General features: G+C 36.6%; 1 pseudogene; it reads left to right on the top strand.

Annotated features, from left to right (window-relative positions):
* The first annotated feature begins 460 nt into the window (after positions 1-460).
* On the top strand, positions 461-9,136 carry LOC143623109 (MLO-like protein 6; annotated as a pseudogene).
* Positions 9,137-12,193: the final 3,057 nt, after the last annotated feature.

The following is a 12,193-nucleotide window of genomic DNA, read 5'->3' as shown; positions in this document are numbered from 1 at the left end:
TTTTATAAATATATTGTTTTTAATAAATCTAAAAAGTTTCTACATTGTAACATTCAACATTCTACATCAATCAAGAAGACCGCAGTTACTGTTATACCCTATAATTAACCCCATGAGAGTACGTCGAGACCGCCACTTCTCCTAGACTCAAGAAAATTACATAATAATATAATACCCTTTTCATACACATGAAAAAAAAAACCTGGAATTCCAAACCTACCCCTGGAATGATCGAGTCAACAAAGTATTAAATACTATTTATGTCCCCAAAAAGGGCTATTCGATCTTATTCACGACCCCGTATAGTATAACTAAACAAAGTAAACCCTTTGACTCATCATATTCGTCATCTTTTCCTATTTCAAAATCCTTATAAAATCCAACTTCAAACACTGTGGAAATTAATACAAATTAATATTTTGATACATGTTATAAGGTTGAAAAATACAAGAAACAATCGATGGCCGGAGGAAGTGGATCGTTGGAGCAAACGCCCACATGGGCGGTTGCCACCGTTTGTTTCGTGCTTGTTGTCATCTCCATATTTATAGAACAAATCATCCATATGATCGGAAACGTATGTGTATATATGTATATGAAGTTACTAAACAAAATAAACGTACGTTTTAAATATTTTAAGTTTATTTATATAATTGGTTTGAATATTTTGCAGTGGTTCAAGAAGAAACGAAAGAAAGCTCTATATGAAGCCCTTGAAAAGATCAAAGCAGGTATTGGTGGATTAGATATATATAATCTTGATCAACTTTTTAGTTATACGAAGAATCATGTTTTTGGATGTTCATATGTTGTGTTGTTTTGTTTTTGTAGAGCTAATGTTGTTAGGGTTCATATCATTGCTTTTAACGGCTGGGACGGCACCGATAACAAAGATATGCATCACGGAGGGTGCCGCAGCGGGTTGGCACCCGTGCAGCCCGGAAGAAGATAGAGCGGCCAATAATGGTGGTAAGAGTCGGCGGAGGCTGCTCACTTGGTCAAAGATGGGTGATAGCGCAAGACGGATCTTTGCCGGTAGTACTGGCGACGGAAAGTGTGCAAAGGAGGTATGTTCCTAAAGGTTATGGGTTTGAGTCCCGTGGAGTATAATATAGGTTGGCTAAAGTATTTTTCTCACCTAAACTTTAATAGATGAAAGCATCAAATTGAATAGGCTTTCTTCTTTGTGTTTTCCTATGAATAATAATTGTAGCATGATGAGTTAAAAATTAGTGTAACAAGTAAAAAGAGTGGGTACTCTAGCATATCTCAAAACATATTAACCATGATAAACTTTTTCACTTCATACATTTTAGTAAAGGTATAACTGTATATTATGTTTTACAGGAAAAAGTATCATTCATGTCCTATGATGGGGTTCATCAACTTCACATATTCATCTTCGCTCTCGCACTATTTCATGTCATTTGTAGTGTCGTTACCATGGCTTTAGGACAAGCGAAGGTAAATTCACGTTAGCCAGACTTTATATGCGTTTACTTACATCAAAAACAAATATTTAACGAAATTTTACTTGCGTATAGATGAGAAAATGGAAGCATTGGGAGAAAGAGACTAGAACAATAGAGTATCAATTCTCTCACGGTATGTAAATAGTTCCTACACAACTATTTACATTCCGATTATTCATGTTCTAGTCGTGGACAACACCTAGTATCATATTTAATGATTTTAAATGTTTCCATACACTTATAGATCCAGAGAGGTTTAGATTTGCCAGAGACACATCATTCGGAAGACGACACATGAACTTTTGGAGCAAATCTCCCATTCTACTATGGATTGTAAGTTACTCTTCAAAAGCCGGTTTTGAACCCTAATTCATATGGGTCATGTTTGTGTGTATACGTATAGAGTCGTTCAATATAAAACCAAATTTATAAAGATCATAAAACATGTACGATAATATAATGGGAAAGCGGAAGATAAAGCTAAAGTCGACTTCGTTAACGATAGGCTATCTTCATAGACATCTATAACAAGTAATTGTCAATTTTCTGTCATTAATAGTTTGTGAAAGTCATAGCGTATCAATGGCTACAGTATCAACAATAATGAGGTAGTTGAGTAGCGGGATTTCGGGTTGTAGTAAAAGAGACACGAGTACAATATTCACAAGCTTGAAAAAATAACTTTATTTGGACCATATTAGGCGTGTCTATGATGGAGATATTTGTGATGTTGAACTATGAAAATATATTTTAATGTATTATATAGAATGGCACCGACTTATTGAACATTTCAAAAAACATAACCACTAGAAAGTCCATGCGTGTGATTTGTTAATATAAACTTAATTGATTTGTACGTCACTCATAAAATATAAAGCATATATGAAGTAAATATAACGGTTAAAATAAAATAAATAAAATTGTTTTCAACGAATTTGTGCATGATTCTTTATCATATTTAATTGGTCGTTAACACTCGATCGTGCATGGCCCAACATTTGACGTATAATGATTTTCTTTGAAGGCATTTGACGTACGTATAATGATAACGCACATGATCCAATTGCTATTCAATTAATAAGTGTTTATTTGTTATTCCATTATTCTTTTATTAATAAATTATCACAACTTACCATAATATTTAAATATCTGAGTCAAAGTAAAAAGTTTGTACACATTAACTGGTAATTAAATATATAAAATAATTTTCTTTTATTTTTATTCCTTTTTAGATTGGGCCCACTTATGCTTGATTTAAAAGACTATATATTAAAAAATTGGGCCTAGCTAATATTTGTAAGATTTACTCGATCCAATTAGTGGTGCACAAATCGGGTATTTTCAAAAAACGCAGGATCTGTTCTGGTTATGGCTAACAAAAGTCAATAATCGGGTCAGGTAGGAACCGATTCCGAGTATGATCAGATATTAGATCAGGTTTTGGATGGGTCGGGCCTTGGGTTTGACCTAGTAAAGATGGAACCGGTTCCTGCTGGTGTAGGACGGGTTGGTTTTGGATACGATTTTTCTGTGGAACCGAGACATGCTTCGTACCCGCGGGGCAAGCTTGCCCTCCCCCAAGGTCGACCCTGTAATTTATTATACCAATTTCTTTTAATAAGAAACGCCTTAATACTATTGAGCTACGTACAAGACTATGTTGATATCATTTAAATATACTATTGAGCTATGTATATGCTATTTCAGGTTTGTTTTTTAAGACAATTTGTTCGGTCGGTCCCTAAAGTTGATTATCTCACCCTGAGACACGGATTCATAATAGTATATGATCTAGTTTTCTATTTTTTTACAAGTATTTTAGTAGAAAATTAAATATGTTATACACGTGGTTAGAACACATTAAAAATACTATCTTCAGAATTCAAAAATGAACTCATCTTGCTACGCTTTGGTACATGTTGTTTACAGGCACATCTAGGACCGCAAAACCAGTCGACATTCAACTTTCAAAAATACATCAACAGATCACTCGAAAAAGATTTCAAGACCGTTGTGGGCATAAGGTAATATTTGTCTACTTTTTTATGAATATTAAAGTTGATTATGAATATTATTTATACAAACTTTGTGTTAACAGCCCGCCGGTATGGTTATTTGCCATTGCTTTCCTGCTTTTAAATACCCACGGTGAGTTTTATTTCGTAACTTTCATTATGTTTTGTAGGGAAATGATCCAATACAATAATACATTAACATACAATAGGCACGCGAATCCATTTTTTCACGAAATCAATCCATGAAATCACATCCAAACATCTCGGAATCGTCAATACATATCCAATTAATTATTGGTTCACCGAAAAAAACAGCTTTGGATTGTTAATCGATCAATTTTTCACTTTTTTTCACGAAAACCGTTTTTGAGTGTTTTAGGTTTTTGGCTGAGCGTTTTAGGGTTTGGTTGAGCGTTTAGTACTTTCGCCTTTGTTTTTTACCTTTAAGCGTCTCGCGTACCTATTGTATGTTATGGCATTAGCGTACAGTATCTTTACTCATGTTTTGTATAGTGGAATTTATGGCAATTTAAACTAACCATTTTGGTTACTTGGTATCATCGAAAACTTTTTTTTTTTAATTTCTCGTGCTTTAAATCAAGATATTTGAACAAATTTAAGTATATAAGACCACCACCAACGTGTATGAGACGTATTAGTTATAACACATTAAGTTCTTTCACATAATATTATTTCTTTTTCAAACACGACTGACTAATTCAAAATCTTTGTTTGTTTCTATTGACAGGATGGTATTCATATCTGTGGCTACCATTCATATCGTGAATGGTAACGTGGATCGGCTCACTAGTAGACGATCAACTTTCCTCGGGTATGAGTGTGCTATATCACCGATGGTTCTCCGGGGTATGAATTCTTCCACCTACAAAATGAGCAGCACCGTGAACTTACCCCTCAGAAAGGGACAGAGGGGTCCTCTTTGGGGTAACCCTCCGGTGTGAGAATAAGAGATTGTAGGAGAATAATAATAATAATCTGAGAGTGAGTAAGGATTTAGAGTGTATTTTCTTGCTTGCCTCCCCTTGTGGAGGTGGTGTGGTATTTATAGTGTTAGGGTTTCCAATGATTGGGCTCAGATCCCATTAGGGCCTTTTTGGCCTCCTCCTATTGCTTCGCGCCACGTGTCCTTAGGACACCTGGTGCTCTTTCATTGATTATTCTCTGACCAAGGTATTTCACCTGACCCATGTGCAATCACGTGGTAGCACATGGGTTTTGCTGAGTTGTCCACCTTTCATTGGCAGCTGTCAACATCAGCATATTCTTTATTCCTTAAAGGATAACTTCTGGAAGGTTGTCTGATGAGCACAATCAGGGTTGTCCTTATCCTGATTTGGATAAGGACGAGGTTGATTATGCTCAGTGAATTTTGAATGCTTCACCAAGATGGCTGGCCTATATGGTGTGGTTACGTCCACTTGCCCTCTCGCTGGTGGGTTGTACGGTGTGTACAGATCCATATCGGCTTTGGCTCCAGGCGCTATGCTCTTGTGAGCGCGGAGCTGTGAGCCTCCTGCATGAGTTTCTCGCGTCTTCCTCATGCTGTGCACTTCTTCATCACTAAAATCAGCGTGTTCGGTGTGAACAGAGTGACTATCTTCCGGCGCGCGCGCCCTTTTTGTTTTTCCCTGAATGGTTTGCTTATCAAATGCGAGCCTTTGTGTTAAGTCGGCTAACTTTTTGTGTTTGACCAGCTCATTGTATTTGTCCATTAAACGCCGTTGTTCGTTTATGAGCCATTCTTTAGGGTCATTGGGTTCAACTTCTGGACCCATTGGTCCTTTTTGTTTTGCACCAGTCAGATTTTGGAACGTGAGATCGTCTGGAGGAGTTTCAGTCTGGCTATGAGGAGTTGTGATGAAGGGATGGTTACTGGTGGTGCGCGCAGAATCACGCGGCGCCCTCAGAAACTGCTGTCCCTCATTAACATCCTCAAGCTCATTATCCTCCAGAACTTGATCGCTGTTTCGAACACCGGAAACCATGGTGAAGATTTTTATAGAGAACTGATGAGATAGTGGTTTTGTTGCCGTTGTAACAGGTGATGGCGCCAATGAAGAAACGTGGATCGGCTCACTGGTAGACGATCAACTTTCCTCGGGTATGAGTGTGCTATATCACCGATGGTTCTCCGGGGTATGAATTCTTCCACCTACAAAATGAGCAGCACCGTGAACTTACCCCTCAGAAAGGGACAGAGGGGTCCTCTTTGGTGTAACCCTCCGGTGTGAGAATAAGAGATTGTAGGAGAATAATAATAATAATCTGAGAGTGAGTAAGGATTTAGAGTGTATTTTCTTGCTTGCCTCCCCTTGTGGAGGTGGTGTGGTATTTATAGTGTTAGGGTTTCCAATGATTGGGCTCAGATCCCATTAGGGCCTTTTTGGCCTCTTCCTATTGCTTCGCGCCACGTGTCCTTAGGACACTTGGTGCTCTTTCATTGATTATTCTCTGACCAAGGTATTTCACCTGACCCATGTGCAATCACGTGGTAGCACATGGGTTTTGCTGAGTTTTCCACCTTTCATTGGCAGCTGTCAACATCAGCATATTCTTTATTCCTTAAAGGATACCTTCTGAAAGGTTGTCTGATGAGCACAATCAGGGTTGTCCTTATCCTGATTTGGATAAGGACGAGGTTGATTATGTGCATGTGTGATATGCGCCTATCCTGGGGATGCGCGAAGTCTTCTCTTTATTCTCACGCGCAGATGTTTCATGCGCAGATGTGATATGCGCAAGCATATGTAATATGCGTGAGCATATGTGATATGCGCCACGAGCAGATGCGCCACGCGCAGATGTGATATGCGTGAGCATATATGATGCGTGAGCATGTGATATGCGCCACGCGCAGATGTGATATGCGTGAGCATATATGGTGCGTGAGCATATGTGATACGCGTGAGCATATGTGATGCGTTAGCATATGTGATATGCGTGAGCACATGTGATATGCGCCATGCGCATAGGCTTTGGCTTTGTGCCTTCATGACATCCTGATTTCAAGCCTCTTGTCTATATCTTGTGGGTTGACCCGCCCCGCTCGATGTTCAGACGGGTGCATACCTCTTCATATCGTTGGTTGTAAGTACATATCCTTTTGACTTTGAGAAAATGCCAAAACATTGATACATTAATGTTCGTTTAACCAAAAAGCTTTCAAAATGTCCAACCAAAAACTTTCACATCTAACGGTTTAAATAGGCATGTGACATTCACACACCTCTTGGATTTTTAAAAATTAGTTTTCGCTTCTATGGCTCACATAGGCCTCTATGGGTTGTGTCAGCTTGTCTCGCATGGCCTGATACGAGTAGTATACGTTTTTACGAACCGTATAGACCCTTATCGGATTTTATATACGCTTTTTTTGTTTAATTAATTTAAAGTTGTAAATAATAGATAACATCCAAAATGGTTATAAATTAAAAACACTTATAATTACATGAGCGTTTGATTAATGGCGTTAAAAAATATAGTCGTTTGATGATGAAAAGGTTGGTTAAAAGCGCAAGTGCTTTGATTACGGAGAGGATGGTTAAAAAGAAGTCGATTGATGATGGTGTCAAATGACGTTGACAAAAACCTACACGAATCGTATAGCGTGTATACGAGTGAAGGTGAATAATTTGATAACATTTGAACAAGAATGAGATATTATGGCCTATAAGAGGCGTATATGCTTGTACGAGACTTATAGTTCATCTACGAAGAGTTATACGAGTAGTATAAGGCCTATACTAGACATCAGTGCCTATACGAGTAGTTTAGACAACAAAAAATTAACTGTCTTCTTGTTCCCTTCGTACAGTTGCCAGTCATGTGTGGTTTATACGACTCATAGGCCGTACATATACCAAGAGGGTGGTGTATGAAGATCACCTCCCTTTAAATACTATATGTAGGCGACATTTTTTTAACCAATTATTTCCGTTGGATCTCACTATATACTGTTGGATCTCACTTTAATATTGCCGGATCTAACTAATTTAAATACTGTCAGATCTTACAGTAAATAATGTCTGGTCTCACTAAATGTTGGCAATGAAAAGATATCAACGACGTCACATAAATTAATACCGTCGGATATCACAATAAGTATCGTCGACTCACAATATACACCATCAAATCTCCCAATAAATAACGTTGTCTTACAACAAATACCATCGGATCGATGGTTTCTGTGACACATGGCATGATATAATTTGTTAAAAAAACCATCGTCTAACAATACTAACATGACGGGTCGACTGTTTTAAGATTGACATTTTAGAAACTTTTAAGATGAACAATCTCTTCACTTTGTTCGGTAAAGTGGATATTTTAAGGATTTTGCCTTTTTTTCATAAACTTGATACACATTAAGGTAATTATATTTTATTTATTTATTTAATTTATATAAGACTACAATGTACAGGCAGTTTTACTGATCGGGACAAAACTACAAGTGATAATTACGAAAATGGGGTTAAGTATTCAAGGGAGAGGAGAGGTAGTACAGGGCGTACCAGTGGTTCAGCCCGGTGACGATCTTTTCTGGTTCAATCGCCCTCGTCTCATCCTCTATCTCATCAACTTCATTCTCTTTCAGGTGAACGTGTGCACCATGCATTACAAGTTAACTGTACCGTATACGACATAATAGAATATAGGAGTAGGATAGTTTGTCGTTTAAAAAATATGCTGATTTATTTATTTTTGTGTATGCTGCAGAATGCTTTTCAGTTGGCTTTCTTTGCATGGACTTTGGTAAGATATGATATAGAAAACACTTGTAACATTTTAATAAAGATTTATTTATATATTTTTGTGTTTTTATATTAAAATTTATTTTGATGTAAAACAGTATGAGTTTGGATCGGAATCTTGTTTTCATGAGCACACAGAAGATATTGTCATCAGGGTCACAATGGGGTGAGTTTACAATTTTATTTGATAAAAATACACCTTTTAATTATTTTAATTTAATGACTTGTTGAAATTAATAATTTGGTTTATCATTTGCTAGGGTTCTTGTTCAAATCCTATGCAGTTATGTCACTCTTCCTCTTTATGCTCTAGTCACACAAATGGGATCGACTATGAAGCCAACGGTTTTCAATGATAGAATCGTGACCGTGATAAGGTCATGGCACCAAACCGCAAAGAAACAAATCAAAACAAACAGAAAGTCGGGTCAGGTGTCACCTATGTCTAGCAGGCCCGGGACACCAACCCATGGCATGTCACCGGTCCACCTATTACGTAACTACCGAAACGATATTGATAGTTTGCAAACATCTCCTAGAAGGTCTAACTTTGATACTGATAACTGGGACACTGATGGCTCACCCTCACCATCTTATCACCGACGTCGTGACACTGAATTGGTCCCGATACATTACCAGATGGAACCGGGGTCCGTGGACCAGAATGATGAGATCAATAATCCTGATTCGTCGCTTGCGATTGTTGCAGTTCCTGAGGCCAATGCTAACCAACAACATGACGTGACAGTACATGTTCCTAAAGAGTTTTCATTTGACAAAAGAACAAGTGTGTGATAAAAGTGTTGTAAGTGAAGGAGAACTTGTTAGTTGTTACCACTGATTTAGTTTCTTTGTTCATTTGCATGGATGGACCTTGAAGAAAGATATTGTAAGAATATTAACATTTTTTTAAAAAGTTTCTAATTAAATTATATGATAACTTGTAAAATGTGTTCTTTATGGAATGAACATGATGCAAAGAGAACATATATACACAGTTGATGAAACGATTATCAGTTAACGGATCTGTCTTTCTAGGATCCGAATCATGAAGAAAACTCGTTAGAAGGATTTGTCCTTTCGACACTCAAATCAGTAACACATAACATACTCTATATAAACAGTGGGCCGAATCTCACCCGACACATACTCTACACAAACAACCAACATAATATGCTCTATACAAATAAGTAACATAAAACAGTTTATTATTATATGTTGCCTATGTCTAGCCATTTATCCTTGTACTCAATCACATACAAAGATAGTTTGTAGTTTATCTATATTGGGTCTTGGGAGGGCATATAAATAAAGTTTTTTTTATACACTCCTCAGACCCTATTATAATTTTGCTAATGGTAAGATTTACTGAGTACGATAATAATGATGATTTACTCGCATATGGGAGTTGGGGCATGTGCATACACATTAAATAAGAGAATGTATTCCAAGTGTTAAAACATCGGGTCTTGTGGACATACATGTAAAAGTACTTTATTTTAAGATGTAAAAATTTGATATAGTTTATTTGTAAGATATGAAAATATAGTGTAGTTAATTTGTAACATGTGGAAATATATTGTATTTTAATTTTAAGATGTAAAAATATAATGTATTCTAACCCTCTTTTAAAATTTCATTCTGACCCAAACTCATTATAATTCATCATTCAAATCCAACTCATTCATATTATCACCTCTAAAGATAACTATATAACCCATTACGGGTTTGTGTATTCAAAATAACACATCAACACTGTTGGGATAAAAATGAGTTAAACTTTAATTCAAAGTAATATAATGATCCCTTGTTTAGATGGAGAAGACGAGAGAAAAGGAGGAGACGAATTTCTCAACAATAGAGAATTTCTCAATATTAATATTCTATTGTTAAGAAATTTGTCGTAGCAAACATTACAAACTCCAACGTAATTAGGACTGTACACGAGCCACGCCGAACTGACGGAAAGCTTGCTTGTTGTTTGGCTTGTTTACAACTGAACCGAACCAAATAAAACGACTGAAACTTGAACTTAACGAAAATCTAAACGAGCCAAAATCGAATCGAGATATAATGAACATGTGTAAACAAAGTTCATGCTTGAAGCGAACAAATAAAATTATAAAATTTACGGAATTGGGAAAATTTTAAATGGTTTAAAAAATTGTATACTTATATTAATGTATGTTGTCTATATATTTATATATTTGTTCATATATAGTTATATATAAAATAAATTAAAAATATTCGAGTCGAACCAAACCGAGCAGACCTTTGCTCGTTGCTTGGCTCGTTTACAAACCGAACCGAGCAGAGCGGCTCGTTTAAAATCGAGCGAGCATTTTCGAGCAATTTCCGAGCGAGCAACGAACGGTTTGGACAGCCCTTACATAATTAATAGAAGCAAAAGAACCATAACACTAATGATTAGAAGTTTAGAACCGTGACATCTGATTAGTAGCCCAAGCTCCTTGAGTATAATCTTGGCCCAAATTCTAATTTATAACTTTTCTAGAAAGGGGCATATTATTGGGGCCCTATGACACTGCTTCACCCCTTAACATTAGTGGGCTGACCATGATCCTTCTTTAACTAACAAATCTTTTTTTTAATGTCCCTTTAACTAACTAACTAACAATATTTTTAAACCAAAATGTTAAATGCTAAAAATAATTGTGAAAATCATCAAATTTCCATGTAGACAGATGATAAGCTTGATTTTAAGGCGGTCACTTTTACCTACAACCCGATTTAAGAAAACACGTACTTAAACCCCAACTAACCCGACCTAAATTATTTGGACCCGAGAAAAGACTAACTCGAACCTAAACCGATGTAATTCAGGTTGGTTCTTGGGTCTGATTTATGGGTTTCGTGTCAACCCCGAAAAACCCGAAAAAACTTTTAGTTTTAAAAACCAAATATATTTTTAGGCATAATAGATATAATAGGCAAAACTTTAGCCACTAACGTTTTCAGAATGTGTCCAAAATCAAATGCTCTCATTCCACCTATTATGATTCGATTGTTTTTGTTTATAACGCCATGGTTGTGGTGCGCGCATATAATGTATATATGTGTGCGCCTTCGTGTGGGCAAAAGTGAAATTGCACTAATTTTGATGTTATTTTACTATTTTCGTGAAAATGGCGTTAAACGTGACGAAAGGTTAATCAGACATCATGTGGTGGCGTTGATGGCCGAAAGACAAATATACATGCACCAATCGGCAGGTGTCCCAATGGTTGTGTGTTATGTGCCTTATGTCCAAGGCTTGATGCAAAACTACTATAGAGCCGGGGGTCTCACTGGAAGCAGTCTCTCTATTCTTACGGGGTAAAGGTAAGGTTGTCTACATCTTACCCTCCTCAGACCCTACCATAACTTTGCTATTTGTGAGATATACTGAGTACGATGATGATGATTATGTTTCTGTTTTTGGCTAATAAAAACCGTAATCGAACAACCAAATCATGCTTGATTGATGATGATTATGGGTAAAGTTTGTTAAATTTTACTTTTTTTATGAATTGTTTTGTGGGGCTATGCTTGTTTATTATTTGGTTATTCACGCTACGAGCATAGAATAACTTGTTGATTTAATTTTAGCACTGTAGTTTATAGTTTATAAAAAATTATTTTTTTAATGTTTTTAAAGATACCTGAAACCCGATTGACCTAACCCGAAAAAACCCAAACCCGAATGACCCGAACATGAAAAACCCGTGAAAGATTTGGGTTGGTTTCGGGTCAAAATTTAAAACTTTGAAACCCGAACAATCAGACCCGAAAAACCTGAAACCCGAAAAACACTCCTACTTGATTTAGTAGGAGGAAGGGTGTACATTAAGCAAAAGTATCATAATTATATAATGGCGGTCCTTGAAAATCGTTAAAGCATTTTGCGCTGAAGACGAGAAAAAATTTGGCCTTA

This window comes from Bidens hawaiensis, unplaced genomic scaffold, assembly GCF_021521415.1.
Source record: "Bidens hawaiensis isolate Kalapana, Puna unplaced genomic scaffold, B.hawaiensis_p1.1 tig00003290_1, whole genome shotgun sequence".
NCBI classification, from domain to species: domain Eukaryota; kingdom Viridiplantae; phylum Streptophyta; class Magnoliopsida; order Asterales; family Asteraceae; genus Bidens; species Bidens hawaiensis.
The sequence above is the reverse complement of the archived record's forward strand: the minus strand, read 5'-3'. Positions and strand labels throughout refer to the sequence as shown.